The sequence below is a fragment of the Hyla sarda genome, chromosome 4 (assembly GCF_029499605.1).
Source record: "Hyla sarda isolate aHylSar1 chromosome 4, aHylSar1.hap1, whole genome shotgun sequence".
Taxonomy (NCBI): Eukaryota; Metazoa; Chordata; class Amphibia; order Anura; family Hylidae; genus Hyla; species Hyla sarda.
In genome coordinates, this window is record NC_079192.1 from 402,556,955 (window position 1) to 402,575,015 (window position 18,061).

Here is an 18,061-nt window from a genome sequence, read left to right on the forward strand (position 1 = left end):
AGTGGGGCAAAAAAGTATTTAGTCATGCACCAATTGTGCAAGTTCTCCCACTTATAAAGATGAGAGGCGCCTGTAATTTTCAGCATAGATATACCTCAACTATGAGAGACAGAATGAGAAAAAAAATCCATAAAAATCACGTTGTCTGATTTTTAAAGAATTTATTAGAAAATTATGGTGGAATATAAGTATTAGGTCAATAATAAAAGTTCATCTCAATACTTTGTTATATACCCTTTGTTGACAATGACAGGGGTCAAACGTTTTCTGTAAGTCTTCACAAGGTTTTCACACACTGTTGCTGGAATTTTGGCCCATTCCTCCATGCAGATCTCCTCTAGAGCAGTGATGTTTTGGGGTTGTCGCTGGGCAACACAGACTTTCAACTCCCTCCAAAGGTTTTCTATTGGGTTGAGATCTGGAGACTGGCTAGACCACTCCAGGACCTTGAAACGCTTCCTCTGAAGCCACTCCTTCGTTGCCTGGGTGGTATTTTTGGAATCATTGTCATGCTAAAAATGTTTCATCTTCAATACCCTTGCTGATGGAAGGAGGTGTTCACTCAAAATCTCACGATACATGCCCCCATTCTTCTTTCCTTCACACAGATCAGTCGTCCTGGTCCCTTTGCTGAAAAACAGCCCCAAAGCATGATGTTTCCACCCCATTGCTTCACAGTAGGTATGGTGTTCTTTGGATGCAACTCAGCCTTCTTTCTCCTCCAAACACGACGAGTTGAGTTTTTATTAAAAAGTTCTACTTTGGTTTCATCTGACCATATGACATTCTCCCAATCCTATTCTGGATCATCCAAATGCTCTCTAGCAAACTTCAGATGGGCCCGGACATGTACTGGCTTAAGCAGGAGGACACGTCTGGCAATGATTCGAGTCCCTGGCGGTGTAGTGTGTTACTTATGGTAGCCTTTGTTATTTTGGTCCCAGCTCTCTGCAGGTCATTTACTATGTCCCCCCATGTGGTTCTGGGATTTTTGCTCACCGTTCTAGTGATCATTTTGACACCAAGAGGGGAGATCTTGCGTGGAGCCCCAGATCGAGGGAGATTATCAGTGGTCTTGTATGTCTTCCATTTTCTAATAATTTCTCCCACTGTTGATTTCTTCACACCAAGCTGCTTGCCTATTGCAGATTCAGTCTTCCCCGCCATTATCTGAATATCGGCAAGGTAATTACAGATACCGATAACGTCCAAAATCGTGAATATCGGCCAAACCGATAATCGGTCGATTCCTAGTTGAGATACCTATGATGGAAATTACAGGCCTCTCTCATCTTTATAAGTGGGAGAACTTGCACAATTGGTGGCTGACTAAATACTTTTTTGCCCCACTGTATATTGTTTTGTGTATACAGCTCCTATGCCGGCCTATGGCATTTGGGGAGGACTACAGAATCATGTTTTGTTTGTAGTCTGTCACCACGGTAATGCAAAGGTCTGCAATGGAGCTGCATACCCAACACAAAACAAGAGGTATTTTTTAAATGAAGATTTTTATTTGCAAAGTAGCTTTCTGAGTTATCACAGATGATTAGAGAAAAAAAAGTAGAATTTGCAAGAAAAAATTTTAAGATAATGAAAACAGAAAATGATACAAAATTAAAGTAAAATAAAGCAGTAAATCCTGTGCTGCTAGAGCTTTGGTCTATGTTACTTCATTGGACTAGTGGGGACCACGTGAGCGGTGGAGTTGGAGAGGCTAAGGATTTAAAGGGGTATTTTTCAGAGAACTCAATTTATCCTGTATCCACAGGGTAGGGGATAAGGATCTGACCATTGGGAATCCCCACGATCTCCTGTACAGGTCCCAGCAACTCACCCACCATTCGAAGCGCTCCGGCCCTCACCCTCAGGGACTAGAACAGGGGTGTCAAACACCCGGTCTGCGGGCCGAATCCGGCCCGCCAGACCTAGTCATGTGGCCCGCCGCCGGCCGCCAGCCTTCACCTTTAATCTTGTTTTTTAAATTTTTTTTTAAAGAAAGCCGCCTCTTCAGCGCATGCGCGGCGATCCTCCTTTGGTCCTCCTGGTCCTCCGCCTCTATGGTTGTACGTCAGTGACTTCCCATGCGTACAACCATAGAGACGCGGGAGGAACAGGAGGACGTGTTATCTTCTTCAGCGTTCCGGTCACCGCTCGACCGGTCCTGGCACCTACTGCTATGGTCCATAGGCCATAGCAGTAGATGTGACCACGGGCCGGAGGAGCGGTGACCGGATCACAGTGCGGGTAGCACACAGACATACAGCCTCCAGCTATACACTGTTATGGCTGGAGGCTGTATGTCTGTGGGGAGGGAGGGGGGGTGCTGCCAACCTAATATGGGGGGAACTATACTGTCAACCTAATGTGGGGGAACATGCTATCAACCTAATGTGGGGGGAACTATACTGCCAACTAATGTGGGGGAACATGCTGGCAACTAATGTGGGGGAACATGCTGCCTACCTAATGTAGGGGGAACTACAAGGTACTGTACATTGCGGTAGGAGGGGTAGTCTTATATGGAGAGTATATCCCAAACTCTACATTTTAACTGTAAAAGTTGGGGGTCGTCTTATACACCCAGTCGTCTTATACGCCAGCATATACGGTATGGGGGGGGAGGGGTCCTACAGATACAACCGGCCCTTTGAGGGTGACCAAACTGCTGATGCGGCCCCCCGATGAATTTGAGTTTGACACCCCTGGACTAGAAGAAGTGACAGCCCGCACAGCCGGTACTTCTGCTCACCTCCGAGCTTAGCGGGCTGGAGACCCCCTGCTCATCTCAGAAGGTGGGGGGCCGGAGTGCTGTGGACCTGGTGAGTTGCCAGACCCCATACAAGAGATCGACAAGCAGTTGGTTCCCCATCAACAGACACTAATCCCCTATCCAGTAAAACCTTTTGCTGAAAAAAAAAAAAGACTCAAAAAAATCGTGAGGGCAAAAAAAAGAAAAAAAAGAAAAAAAAGCTGAAAGCTCAAAAAGGCAAAGAAACATCTGACAACGTCCAATTTTTTGCCTGTAAAATAAACATGGCCAAATAAACTGCACGACAAGGGCCGACAAGAGATACAGTGCGCCATATTCTCTTTTGCTTTGCCTAAACTACAATACAGTGATCCCTCAACTTACAATGGCCTCAACATATAATAGTTTCAACATACAATGGTCTTTACTAGACCATTGTAAGTTGAAACCAGACTCAACATACAATGTACAAACAGTCCAGATCTGTGAATCTGTGAAACTTGTCAATAACTGGAAGAACTGACCAATCAGAATGGGCATTTTACTGGTAAAATCCCTGTATTACTGAAGTGTATGCACTTACTGGTGTCTGGTAGTGCCTCCTACAGTACAGGGAGGTATTACATGTTCTGTACTACTCTTTACCTGTATTACTGAAGTGTATGCACTGACTGGTGTCTGGTAGCGCCTCCTAAAGTACAGGGAGGTATTACATGTTCATTACTTCTCTTTACCTGTATTACTGAAGTGTATGCACTGACTGGTGTCTGGTAGCGCCCCCTACAGTACAGGGAGGTATTACATGTTCTGTACTCTTTACCTGTATTACTGAAGCATATGCACTGACTGGTGTCTGGTAGCGCCCCCTACAGTACAGGGAGGTATTACATGTTCTGTACTCTTTACCTGTATTACTGAAGTGTATGCACTGACTGGTGTCTGGTAGCGAACCCTACAGTACAGGGAGGTATTACATGTTCTGTACTCTTTACCTGTATTACTGAAGTGCATGCACTGATTGGTGTCTGGTAGCGCCCACTACAGTACAGGGAGGTATTACATGTTCTGTACTCTTTACCTGTACCAGGGTTAGCTGCTCCTCTGGATACCAGGTGAGGGCGACTCCATTTTACTTTTTTAGGACATTGCATGTACTGTACAGGACCCTGAAGAAGCTCCTGTCCTCTACATAGACCAGTGTTTCCCAAGCAGGGTGCCAAAGGCTGTCCGGGCATGCTGGGAGTTGTAATTTTGCAACAGCTGGAGGCTCCATGCTTGGGAAACACTGACCTAGACAGTGATTTACAGCTCCCAGCTCTTTATTACTTTTATATGTAATGATTTGTTTTATCTATATTAGTTATCTACTTATTTTTCTTTGATCCTCACTTTTTCCTAATTTTGGATGACATTTTGGTGCCTTTAGAACCAATTACCAGGTTTCCACAGAGTTATGGTCTCAACATACAATGGTTTCAACATACAATGGTCGTCCCGGAACCAATTAATATTGTAACTTGAGGGACCACTGTATCAAGATTTGGTTGAAATTAGGAGTTTACAGAAATATTTTCTTTGGAGGATCCCTCTGAGCTTGTTATTAGCATAAATACACCCTCAAAGGTCTCTACATTACTGGCACCACATTCACTTTCGTTAATCCACTGGAGCCACAGTGCTCAGCCGAGTATCTAAAACACTATAAATAATGACTTGGCAAAAAGTAAGCTAAGCTCTTCAAGGCTATGTGCGTATAAGCCATTTCATCCAGGTGTTTTATTCCCATTCATTATATGGTCATTCCTTTTAGACCCCGTTTTGTCGTACATAGTGGTCTTTTGGACAAGGTGTTAGCAGTTGTATCCGAAAATATAAATATACCAGCTCCAGGTTGTTCTTCTGATGGCGTTGGGAAAACCCAAACTCTCCATAAATCTGCCTTCTGTCCATCTCCTAAGATTAACATCCCGTTATATTTTACTAAAAGAACATACTGCCCAGTACTTGCTAGTTTATAATTTTCTCACTTGACACATGTTCCGATTGCAAAATTTGGGTTGATCCTGCCTTTTTGGCACAGTTTCCCCCGTTGTCTCTCTTTTTTTTATTTGTGCCTGACGATCCTTTTGTAACATTCCTTGTATTCAAGTCTTAAAGGGGTTATCCAGGAAAAAAAACTTTTTTTATATATATCAACTGGCTCCTGAAAGTTAAACAGATTTGTAAATTACTTCTATTAAAAAATATTAATCCTTTCAGTACTTATGAGCTTCTGAAGTTAAGGTTGTTCTTTTCTGTCTAAGTGCTCTCTGATGACACGTGTCTCGGGAACCGCCCAGTTTAGAAGAGGTTTGATATGAGGATTTGCTTCTAAACTGGGCCGTCCCCGAGACATGTGTCATCAGAGAGCACTTAGACAGAAAAGAACAACCTTAACTTCAGAAGCTCATAAGTACTGAAAGGATTAAGATTTTTTAATAGAAGAAGTAATTTACAAATCTATTTAACTTTCTAGAGCCAACTGATATATAAAAAAAAGGTTTTTTCCTGGATAACCCCTTTAAAGGGGTACTCTGCCCCTAGACATCTTATCCCCTATCCAAAGTATAGGGCATAAGATGTCTGATAGCGAGGGTCCCACCGCTAGGGACCCCCACGATCTCCGTCCTGCACCTGGCGTTGGCATTTGTTCAGCCCCGAAGGCTCGTGACGTCATGGCCACGCCCCCTCAATGCAAGTCTATTGGAGTCTCACCCATAGACTTGCATTGAGGGGGCACAGCTGTGACATCATGAGCGGGGCGTGACCGTGATGACATGGGTCTCCGCCCCCAAATCGCCAGTCAACCAGATGTCTGGGGTGCTGCAGCTGAAATTGCGGGGGTCCCCAGCGGCAAGACCCCCACTATCAGACATCTTATCCCCTATGCTTTGGATAGGGGATAAGATGTCTAGGGGCGGAGTACCCCTTTAATGTTTTCTTCTCACTTTTTCTTTTCTAACATTTTTACGGGTTTCTTGAAAGAAGAGATCGCAGACGGCACTCACGGAAACAGCAAGAAGTTTTATTCGGGATCGCTGGTCCACGCAACAACAACGACAGGTAAGTCGACCGGTTTCGCGCTACACAGAGCGCTTACACGTGACCTCTGACATCAATTAACCCTTCCCCCTTAAATACATACACCAGGTAATACAAAAATAGAAAACTAGACATTACAGGGTTAAAAGCACAAATATGGTGTGTGGTATAGAGAGACTAGCATTAGTATTTACTAATTGGCTATAACAGCGCCTAAAACTGTGTAACACTAACGGAGGTAATGCATAGTATTTAAAACGCTAGGTGTGAACATAGATCCTATGCTAACAACATCCACCTGCACTATGGAAATACATTAAAATCCTCCCGTAGGTTTAATCCTAGTGGTCCTATGGCGTCTGTAAGTATAATCATTTCAGATTCTTTTTGTAACAATAATTTGTGTCTATCTCCACCAAATTTTAAGGGTGCAACTGTTTTTAATCCTAGGAATTTTAAATCTTCAATTTTGTTATTGTGTTTATATTTCATATGTTCTATTACTTTTGGACAGCCTTTTCCAGTAATGAGTGAACGAAAGTGTTCCCTAATTCTTTTATGCAAGGGTCTTATGGTCTTCCCAATATAGTAAAAACCGCATGTACAAACTAATGCATAAACGATATAGGTAGATTTACATGTCACAAAATCATGGATATCAATATTCTGTGACCCTAAATGTATGCTTTTCGTTTGTATCATGTGAGAACATAAATTGCACTGTCCACATTTAAAACATCCTTGTGGTTTTGATTTTTCTATCCAATTTTTGGACGTATCATCTTGTAATCTACCTCGTACAATATGATCTCTAATATTCTTAGTTCTGCGAAAAGAAATTAATGGTTTATTCAACTGTGTTTTACTTAAGATATCATCCTGCTGGAGAATATGCCAATTTTTATGTATCGCTGACCTAATTTTATTTTCCATAGGGCTGTACATGAAGGAAAACGTAAAATTTTTTGTTTGATTTTCTATATTTAATTCAGCACGGTCATTATCATGTGTTTTATGTTTTTTATGCAACAATTGACTGCGAGGTATTTTCCTGACCTTAAATAGTGCCTCACTCAGGATAGATGTAGGGTAACCCCTCTCTTTTAGTCTGTCCCATAATTGTTTCGCCTGTATTTCAAATGTTTCCGTAGTGGTATTTATCCGTTTCAATCTGACAAATTGTCCGAAAGGAAGGGATTTTTTGACATGTTGAGAATGAAAGCTGTCATACCTAAGTAAGGAATTAGTAGCTGTAATTTTTCTAAATCCCTCAATCTCCAAGTAATCATTTTTAGCAACAAGTTTAGTATCAAGAAATTCTATATTATTAATGCCCACCACACTAGTAAAATGCATATTATAATTATTGTCGTTCATGTAGGCGACGAACTGGTGAAACTGGGCCGTACTACCCGACCAAATAACCAGCACGTCGTCGACATATCTAACATAGAGGGCCAGATATTCAAGGAAAGGATTATTAGAAGAGAAGACCTTATCTTCCTCTAGGACCCCCAAAAAAATATTTGCGAAAGTAGGTGCCACGGGGGTCCCCATCGCAGTCCCAGATCGCTGGTTAAACCAGCGATTATTGAACTGGAAAGCATTATGGGATAATACAAACTGTAACATCTCACAAATGTAATTAATGTAAACAGGGCTATGATTTTCCGTTTGGTCTAGTCGACGTCGGACAGCCTCCACACCCGCACCCTGGGGGATGCGGGTGTAGAGGCTCTCCACGTCGATACTAGCCAAAATAAAATGCTCCTGCCACCCAAAATTATCCAAATTGGCATATTCTCCATCAGGATGATATCTTAAGTAAAACACAGTTGAATAAACCATTAATTTCTTTTCGCAGAACTTAGAATATTAGAGATCATATTGTACGAGGTAGATTAAAAGATGATACGTCCAAAAATTGGATAGAAAAATCAAAACCACAAGGATGTTTTAAATGTGGACAGTGCAATTTATGTTCTCACATGATACAAACGAAAAGCATACATTTAGGGTCACAGAATATTGATATCCATGATTTTGTGACATGTAAATCTACCTATATCGTTTATGCATTAGTTTGTACATGCGGTTTTTACTATATTGGGAAGACCATAAGACCCTTGCATAAAAGAATTAGGGAACACTTTCGTTCACTCATTACTGGAAAAGGCTGCCCAAAAGTAATAGAACATATGAAATATGAACACAATAACAAAATTGAAGATTTAAAATTCCTAGGATTAAAAACAGTTGCACCCTTAAAATTTGGTGGAGATAGACACAAATTATTGTTACAAATAGAATCTGAAATGATTATACTTACAGACGCCATAGGACCACTAGGATTAAACCGACGGGAGGATTTTAATGTATTTCCATAGTGCAGGTGGATGTTGTTAGCATAGGATCTATGTTCACACCTAGCGTTTTAAATACTATGCATTACCTCCGTTAGTGTTACACAGTTTTAGGCCCTGTTATAGCCAATTAGTAAATACTAATGCTAGTCTCTCTATACCACACACCATATTTGTGCTTTTAACCCTGTAATGTCTAGTTTTCTATTTTTGTATTACCTGGTGTATGTATTTAAGGGGGAAGGGTTAATTGATGTCAGAGGTCACGTGTAAGCGCTCTGTGTAGCGCGAAACCGGTCGACTTACCTGTCGTTGTTGTTGCGTGGACCAGCGATCCCGAATAAAACTTCTTGCTGTTTCCGTGAGTGCCGTCTGCGATCTCTTCTTTCAAGTTTTCTACGCTTATGCTTATGGCGGACTGAGCACCGGATTTGTGGCATTTGGACCTGAAGGTGCAGTGATCCAGTATACTCCGGCAGAATCGTGAGTGCGGCAGTGCCGACATTTCTCCTTCTCCATGTGTTCGATAGTTTTTACGGGTTTCTCCTCTTTTCTTTTTTGTCTTTTTTACCATCTTTCTGCCTACAATCAATTCTGTGTGGACAGCAATATGAAGTGTATGACAATTTCACCCACAAACACTAAAGCTAAAGCTAAAACATACTAGAAAAATCGATTCTTTTTAAACGACCTCTTAAAAATAAAAAAATAAATAAAGTGGTTGAAACAGCAAAAACAAAAAGGGTCTGTTTTATTTTCCCAGAAAATATGTAATTTACTTTACTTGCATTTCATTTAACGTTTCTAACAAATGACTAATTTATACAGTATGTACATTAGAATGGGTAAACTAAAATAAATTTATTTATTCATCTAACTAAAATTACATTAAAAAAAGGGTTGGTCTCTACCTTAAATGAGCGCTGTCAGATACAAAAACATTTTATATGTTGTACATCTTGGCAAAACATTAACCTTTCTAATATACTTCATAAGAACATTATATTTTTTACAGAAATCATGGCTGTGTCTTAATTGAAGCACAGGCATGGACAAAGTCCAGTAAGTGAGGGTGGTCTAGCACTCCTCTGTGCTCTCTCCTGTCTGATAGCACTCCTCTGTGCTCTCTCCTGTCTGATAGCACTCCTCTGTCCTCTCTCCTGTCTGATAGCACTCCTCTGTCCTCTCTCCTGTCTGATAGCACTCCTCTGTCCTCTCTCCTGTCTGATAGCACTCCACTGTCCTCTCTCCTGTCTGATAGCACTCCTCTGTGCTCTCTCCTGTCTGATAGGACTCCTCTGTGCCCTCTCCTGTCTGATAGTACTCCTCTGTCCTCTCTCCTGTCTGATAGCACTCCTCTGTGCTCTCTCCTGTCTGATAGTACTCCTCTGTGCTCTCTCCTGTCTGATAGTACTCCTCTGTGCTCTTCTCCTACAGACCCATATAAGGGCTTGTTTTGTGGTGCCACCAATTGTACTTTGTAGTGACATTAAAGGAGATGTCCGGTACGGACTATTCCTATTCCGTCCTGCCCGGGCTGCAAAAAAAAGAGAAAAAAACCTCTCACTTACCTTCCTATGTTCCCCCCGGAGCCTCTCCTGTCTGATAGCACTCCTCTGTGTTCTCTCCTGTCTGATAGTACTCCTCTGTGCTCTATCCTGTCTGATAGTGCTCCTCTGTGCTCTCTCCTGTCTGATAGTACTCCTCTGTGCTCTCTCCTGTCTGATATGACTCCTCTGTGCTCTCTCCTGTCTGATATGACTCCTCTGTGCTCTCTCCTGTCTGATATGACTCCTCTGTGCTCTCTCCTGTCTGATAGTACTCCTCTGTGCTCTCTTCTGTTCTATCAGACATAAGAGAGTACAGAGGAGTGCTAGCCCACCCTGACTTACTGGACCATGCCTGGTCTTCAGCTTGGACAAAGCTATGATTTTATTGGCAAGGATGTATAACATAAAAAGTTTTTGAATCTCACAGAGCCCATATAAAGGAAATCTGTCATCAATTTCACCTGCACTAACATGTTAGTAGAGACAGGTAGTGCAGGTGACACTGATGACAATCATACTTACCTGATCCCGCTCCATGCTCCGGTTCTCCCGCTATCTTCTTCGGTATCTTCCATTCTGGGGCCGTCATGGAGCATGGGCGGAGCTTAGTCACGTCACCGCTCCTGCCTCTCTGCTGGGTCCTGCTGCTAGCAACCCCCTGCGGTGACATCACTAAGCTCTGCCCATGCTCCAAGTCAGCCTCTGAACGGAAGACCGAAGATGATATCGGGAGAACCGGAGCACGGAGTGGGACCAGGTAAGAATGGTTTTCCTCAGTGTCGTCTGTACTGACAGGTTAGTGCAGGTGAAGATGACAGATTTCCTTTAAAGTACATGCTAAAAAAAAACAAAACATATGGTAGTTATGTCACCTTCCTGACTACATCATACTTCTTAGGCTGAATTCACACACACGGTTTCTGGGACAGCTTTGGGGTTTTTGAATGGATACAAAACAGAGGAGTATTTCTCATTTCTCTTAAACCCCTTAAGGATGCAGCGAACCTCTTTTTTTTGAATTTTCGTTTTTTCCTCCTCTCCTTCTAATAGCCATAACGCTTAAATTTCTTTCTCTTACAGACCCATATAAGGGCTTATTTTTTTGTGCCACCAATTGTACTTTGTAATGACAAATGATGAGATGAGATGTCCGGTACGGACAATTCCTATTCCGTCCTGCCCGGGCTGCAAAAAAAGAGAAAACAAACTTTCACTTACCTTCCTATGTTTCCCCGCAGCTCCGCAACAGCTGATCGGTCGGCTTGGCTGTCTACTTCCTACTTCCTTTAGCCCGGTACTTCACACATCATTTCAGCTTATCACCGGCCGAGGCGGGACATCGTTGCGGCCGGTGATGGGCTGAAGCGCCGTGTGACATCCCGGGCTAAGGGAAGACGGAAGTAGACAGCCCGGCCGACCGATCAGCTGTTGCGGAGCTCCGGGGAAACGTAGGAAGGTAAGTGAAAGTTTGTTTTCTCTTTTTTTGCAGCCCGGGCAGGATGGAATAAGAATAGTCAATACCGAACATCTCCTTTAATCATTTCATCATAAAATCTATGGCAAAACAAAAAATATATATTTGTGGGGCAAAATTGAAAAAACAAAACAGCATTTTGCAATTTTTAAGGGCTTTAGTTTCTATGCAGTGCATTATGTTTATTCCTTACGAGAATACCCGTACATCTTATTGACTAGATCTAACGTGTATGGCCACCTTTAATACCAACCGAATCCTTCCAGTACCTAGAACACAGGAGACTTCATAGCATATTAAGATTTGCCCTTTTTAAGTGATCCTTGACACCATCACACTCCATCAGGGATATAGGTGTCGGGGTTCAGCTAATATAACCTGAAATGACAGTCACCAGGAGCTTCAACTAACGCTTGCTGTAGTACCAAAAATACCAGTAATATAGCAATATACAAGACAATTGCTTAACCTGATGCCTATAGCAGCCAACAAATGCAAACAAGGTATTCCACAGCTTAAACTTGACTTGGTAAAGTTACTAGTAGTAATAATGTAGAAAGGAAACCGCACAATAAAACTCGAAACCGTTGTGTCAGAGTGAGATTCCAAGCAAATGCAAGATGATGGATCACCTAGCAGCACCTTGCCGTTTTGGCCAGTGGTTAAGACCACCTGTCAGTAAAAACTTGGCTATCTCACAATAAATTCTCCTTCCAGCTATTTGAGGAAATAAAAAGATAACATTTTGAAACCCAGAACACACTCATCACACGGCAAGATATAAATCACAGTCCACCGGTTACGGTAACAGAAGGAATAGATTTTAGGCTGAGGACATGAAATCACCACTTGTCTGAGGGCTCACTGTATCCATGCCTGTTCTACTATAGTATGCTAAGAAATATACCGATAAAGAAAAGGGGGGGGGGGGGGGGGTTGGCTAATAGTGGCCCTAAGCATATAGACTACTACAGATTGATACAAAAAAAATTTGGGCAGGTCTAGGTTACAGTCTATAGCTCTATAAGCCTCAGTTGGGAATTCAGGGGAAGGTGCCCTTATTTTCTCCTTTTTCCTCCTTACAAGATTAGTATTTGTTGTGGGACCTGCCAACTCAGCCAGTGATTGGGCAGGTCCTTCAACAAGTTCTCGTCTCAGAAGCAGGAAAAAGTAAGAACATTAGGGGAATGGACAGAACCGAATAGGAGCTGTGGGGCTAGGAAAGTATGTGTTTTTTTGTGTGTATGTATGTGTATATATATATATATATATATATATATATATATATATATATATACACACACACACACACACACAACAAAGCTATGTTTATACACATATTTTTCCCACCTTCCCCAGACTATATTATAATTTTTATATATATATATATATATATATATATATATATATATTAAAAAAACATTTAAGAAAACACAGGATATCCCCTTTAGAGAGCCTTGAAACCCGACTAGGGTCTAGATCATTCTTAAAGGAGTACTCCAGAAAAAGTTAACTTATGCCCTATCCACAGGATAGCGGATAAGTAGCTGATCGCGGGGGAGTCCCAGCAATCGGACGCTCCGCCATCTCCGGGACGGGAAGCCGGCTCTCTCAGTGAGGAGTGTGTGTCGTCTACCGGTAGAAGGTATGCGCTCCATTCATTTCTATGGAAGTGACGATGATTTCAGAGTCTGGTCTGCAGCACGCGCTTCTCACTGAGCGGCGGGTCCCCTTCTAGAGATCGCCGAGGGCCCCGGCAGTCTGACACCCCGTGATCAGCTACTCATCCCCTATGCTCTGGATAGGCGATTAGTTACATTTTGCCATAGTTCTTCTTTAGGTTATGGCCACTCTGTAGACAACTGTTTAGGGTGACCTTGCTACCCATAAGTAGTTTCTTTCGTGCGACCTATAAGTAATTTTCCTGTAACCCATAAAAACCTTGGTGCATGATGAGGGTCTTTAAGCCAAACATGATTGTCCTCGGTAAGGAAAACACAACCATATGTAGGGAGCTATTTTGAGGGTTCCTGACCATGGTCAGTCCATAGAAAGCTAAAGAGATTTTCAAATTTTTGTTATAGTTTGGACGGTTCGGATTTTAAGAGTTATATAACCTACAGGTGGCACTAAAACAAGATCTGCTGGGAGCTGTAAATCACTGTCTATGTCAGTGTTTCCCAAGCAGGGAGCCTCCAGCCGTTGCAAAACTACAACTCCCAGCATGCCCGGACAGCCAAAGGATTAAAAAATCTTAATCCTTCCAGTACTTATTAGCTGCTGAATACTACAGAGGAGATCCTTTTCATTTTGGAACACAGAGCTCTCTGCTGACATCATGAGCACAGTGCTCTCTGCTGATACCTCTGTCCATTTTAGGAACTGTCCAGAGTAGGAGAAAATCCCCATAGAAAATATATGCTGCTTTGGACAGTTCCTAAAATGGACAGAGATGTCAGCAGAGAGCACTGTGCTCGTGATGTCAGCAGAGAGCTCTGGGTTCCAAAAAGAAAATAATTTCCTCTGTTGTATTCAGCAGCTAATAAGTACTGGAAGGATTAGGATTTTTTTTTTAATAGAAGTAATTTACAAATCTTTAACTTTCTGGCATGCCTCCTCACTGACCTTTATCACTAGCCCCTCCTTAATAATGTTCTTAGCCCTGTACTTTAGTTTAGGAGAGCCTGTGAGATTAGACTGAATGAAGAGGTGTGCCAGGCTGTGGCACTTTAGCAGTTCCGCCCACCTCCTTGACACTTAGCTGAGAAATAATAAGTGTGGTAACTACCATCAGCTCTGGAAATGGAACAGTTTTTCAATGGTGTCTGCAGCTCTACAAGCTGGTGGAAAGATAAAAAGATGGCAGCCCATTGAATTTTTGGTTTTCATCTGGAATTTTTGGTTTTCCTTTGACAGTGTATGAAATTTTGCTGGTTTCCATGTGGGGGCGCTACACAGGGAAATTGAACTTTTGCTGCCTGGTTATCCACAGATAACCGGGGACCCCAGTGGAAAGACCAGCCTTTGACCCACACCAACACCCTGTTTGACCCACACCAACACGAAATGCTAGGATAACTATCTTTATCCAAGAAAAAAAGGCAAAACAAATTTAAATTCTTGGAACAGAAGTTTTCTCTTGAAATGGAAAGCACCTGACTAGGATCTACAAAAAAAAAAAAAAAAAAAAAAATATTATATATATATATATATATATATATATATATATATATATATATATATATATATAAAACTCAACGTGTGTGTTTGTGTGTGTATATATGTGTGTATGTTCCACAAAAACTTTCAAACGGCTAAAGATATTAACATGAAACTTGGCCACATGTTACTTATATGTCACCAATAAACATAGGATAGGTAATTTAACCCTTACTCACCCCCATTTGCCAGGGTCGGGGCTTATGTTTAAAGTCCCATACAAGTCAATGGGAAATATATTATGGGTCGGGACGGGAGGTCGGGACAAGAGGTCGGGACAAGAGGTCGGGACAGGAGGACGGGACAGGAGGACGGGACAGGAGGACGGGACAGGAGGACGGGACAGGAGGACGGGACAGGAGGACGGGACAGGAGGACGGGACAGGAGGACGGGACAGGAGGACGGGACAGGAGGACGGGACAGGAGGACGGGACAGGAGGACGGGACAGGAGGACGGGACAGGAGGACGGGACAGGAGGACGGGACAGGAGGGATTCCTCCCTTTACTCCCTTTGCTATGGACTTGATAAAGGGAGGAATCCCGAAAGCTTGCCTCTACAAAATGCTGTTAGTCCAATAAAAAAGGTATTACAAGATACTGCAACATTTTATGATTTGCCTCTATATGTATATATATATATATATATATATATATATATATATATATATATATTTCTGAACGTTTAACTTTCACATGATTATTCACAATAAATAAAACAGCATGAAGATCAGTAATCTCGAGAACAATCCGAGGACATCCATGATTCTGGGAAATGTTTATTTTACCTCCTTAAGTTGTATAAAAAAATAGATAAATATAAATATATCTATGACAAAGAAAACTTAGATGTTCCGCAACCATAAATGAAGCAATAGTTTGGTCTACAAAGAAACAAAGGCTGGTGGATGAATATGTGTTTAAAGGGGTACTCCCCTGGGAAACTTATTTTTTTTTTTTTTAAATCAACTGGTGCCGAAAGTTAAACAGATTTGTAAAATCACTTCTATTAAAAAAATCTTAATCCTTCCAGTACTTTTTAGGGGCTGTATACTACAGAGAAATCCAAAAAAGAAATGCATTTCCTCTGATGTCATGGCCACAGTGCTCTCTGCTGACCTCTGCTGTCCATTTTAGGAACTGTCCAGAGCAGCATATGTTTACTATGGGGATTTTCTCCTGCTCCAGACAGTTCTTAAAATAAACAGCAGAGGTCAGCAGAGAGCACTGTGGCCATGACATCAGAGGAAATGCATTTCTTTTTTGGATTTCTCTTTAGTATACAGTCCCTAAAAAGTACTGGAAGGATTAAGATTCTTTTTATAGAAGTGATTCACAAATCTGTTTAACTTTCTGGCACCAGTTGATTAAAAACAAAAAAAAGTTTTCCACCGGAGTAACCCTTTAAATGCCAGCCATCTTACCGGACCCTTCCCCCTAACAGATAAAACGTATGTTATGAATGGGGATAAGGCGATGAGCTTTTGCGAGACTCCTCTAGGTGGCGCCTGATGTCCCTTCAGAACGAAAGGATCGGGCAAGGTGAAATCTAAATGCCCTATCCTTCCCTGCTTTGACATTTGCTACTGAAGAGTTGGGTGAATCCTGTGACATTCGATCAGTGTTTCCCAACCAGGGTGCCTTCTGCCGTTGCAAGACTACAACTCCCAACATGCCCGGACAGCCTTTGGCTGTCCAGGCATGCTGGGAGTTGTAGTTTTGCAATGAATCAGTGGAGGCCCAACTACATACACCCTCACTGATCAACTTGCCCCAACACCTCCACTCCAGCGTTTTGTTACTGTAACTGGGTCGTGTGATCACCAGTCTGATCCACAGAAAATCAAAGTGCTCAAAGGAGTACTATGAGATATAACTTAGGCAGTGTGAGTTATTGGGCCCTGGCTCTGGCCTTCTTTCTGGTGCTGGGGCCCAATACATCACGCTGCCACTTGGCCTATTATTGGCCGAGGTGGGACATTGCTGCGGCTGACGTATCGACCAAGGAAGAGAATCGCGGCGGAGCTGGAGGGGAGGTAGATATGCACCTCCCCTACAGCTCTCTCTGTATACTGCTGCTATCTCTATGGGATCGAGATCAAGTGCAGTGATGAGACTCCACCCCTCTCTCTGCAAATACAGAGAATTCATAGGAAATCCAGGCAGCATTAGGAAATTTACTGACGGACCAGCAATTATTATGGCTGCAAACCCATGCCTGCCACATCAGCTAAAACAGGTAAACACAAGGCATACACAAGAACCTCTATATTATTCTATATTATTCTGCCACACTATGCTGCGCTACAAAAAATTAAAAATTAATCTAAACGCTGTTTTAAGGTATATAGTAATATTTAAAATGTAAAATGTATTGGCTTTTCTCTCTTTTTTTTTTTTTTTTTTTTTTTTTAGGAAGTAAAGAAGTAGTCCGGTTTAGGAAAACATATCCCCTTTCCTTTGGATAAGTGTCTGATCGTGGGGGGTTCGATCTCTGGGACCCCCCGTCATCTCCTGTACGGTGCTTCGGAGAGGGGATACATTTTCCTGAACCGGACTACCCCTTTAATTCCAGGTCTTGGCAACCTTTCTTTTTAGACCACAGGGTCATAGTACCATCTATTCTCATAAAGACAGATGGACATGAAAATAGGAGATATTTTGGGACAATTTTTATACCTCAAAAAGATAAAATTTTACTTTACTTATACAATTTATAAATTGAGATGATTAGTTTATTTTCTTAAAGTAAAGTATACAGTGGGGGCAAAAAAGTATTTAGTCAGCCACCAATTGTGCAGGTTCTCCCGCTTATAAAGATAAGGGAGGCGCCTGTAATTATCATCATAGCTATAACCTCAACTATGAGAGACAGAATGAGAAAAAAAAAATCCATAAAATCACATTGTCTGATTTTTAAAGAATTTATTTACAAATTATTGTGGAAAATAAGTATTTGGTCAACAACAAAAGTTCATCTCAATACTTTGTTATATACCCTTTGTTGGCAATGACAGAGGTCAAACATTTCCTATAAGTCTTCACTTCACACTGTATATCATCCATTTTCTAATAATTGCTTCCACAGTTGATTTCTTCACACCAAGCTGCTTGCCTATTGCAGATTCAGTTTTCCCAGCCTGGTGCAGGTCTACAATTTTGTTTCTGGTGTCCTTCGACAGCTCTTTGGTCTTGGCCATAGTAGAGTTTGGAGTGTGACTGTTTGAGGTTGTGGACAGGTGTCTTTTATACTGATAACAAGTTCAAACAGGAGCCATTAATACAGGTAACGAATGGAGGACAGAGGAGACTCTTAAAGGAGAACTCCAGAATATAAAAAATGTCCCAGCAGAAAAAAAACAAAGATGTACATACCTTCCTTCGCTCCCCCGGTGCCTCCAGTAACCCGCTCCGGTCTCCGCGACGATCCTCTTCCTGGTTGCCGGTGGTCGAAGAGTCTTACTGCGCTCAGCCAATCACCGGCCGCAGCGACGTCCTGACTCAGCCGGCGATAGGCTGAGCGGCAGTGTGACGTTGCAGGTGCCGGTGTAGTGAAGAGTTTTGTGTCCTGAAGCGTTCTCACACTGCCGCTCAGCCTATCGCCGGCCGAGTCGGGACTTCAC

At 42.1% G+C, this 18,061-nt stretch overlaps 1 protein-coding gene across 12 annotated transcripts in view; it reads right to left on the bottom strand.

Annotated features, from left to right (window-relative positions):
- SCUBE1 (signal peptide, CUB domain and EGF like domain containing 1) overlaps positions 1–18,061 on the bottom strand; it is a 278,625-nt gene that overhangs the window by 123,891 nt on the left and 136,673 nt on the right. Inside the window, exon 1 of one of the 12 annotated variants that reach the window (XM_056517396.1) lies at positions 11,490–11,574. The exons of 10 other annotated variants lie outside the window; for them this stretch is intronic. The gene's annotated coding sequence lies outside the window, so the exon portion shown is untranslated. Of the gene's footprint in view, positions 1–11,460; positions 11,575–18,061 lie in introns of those variants that run through there. One more of the 12 variants, XM_056517395.1, reaches the window with a different exon arrangement.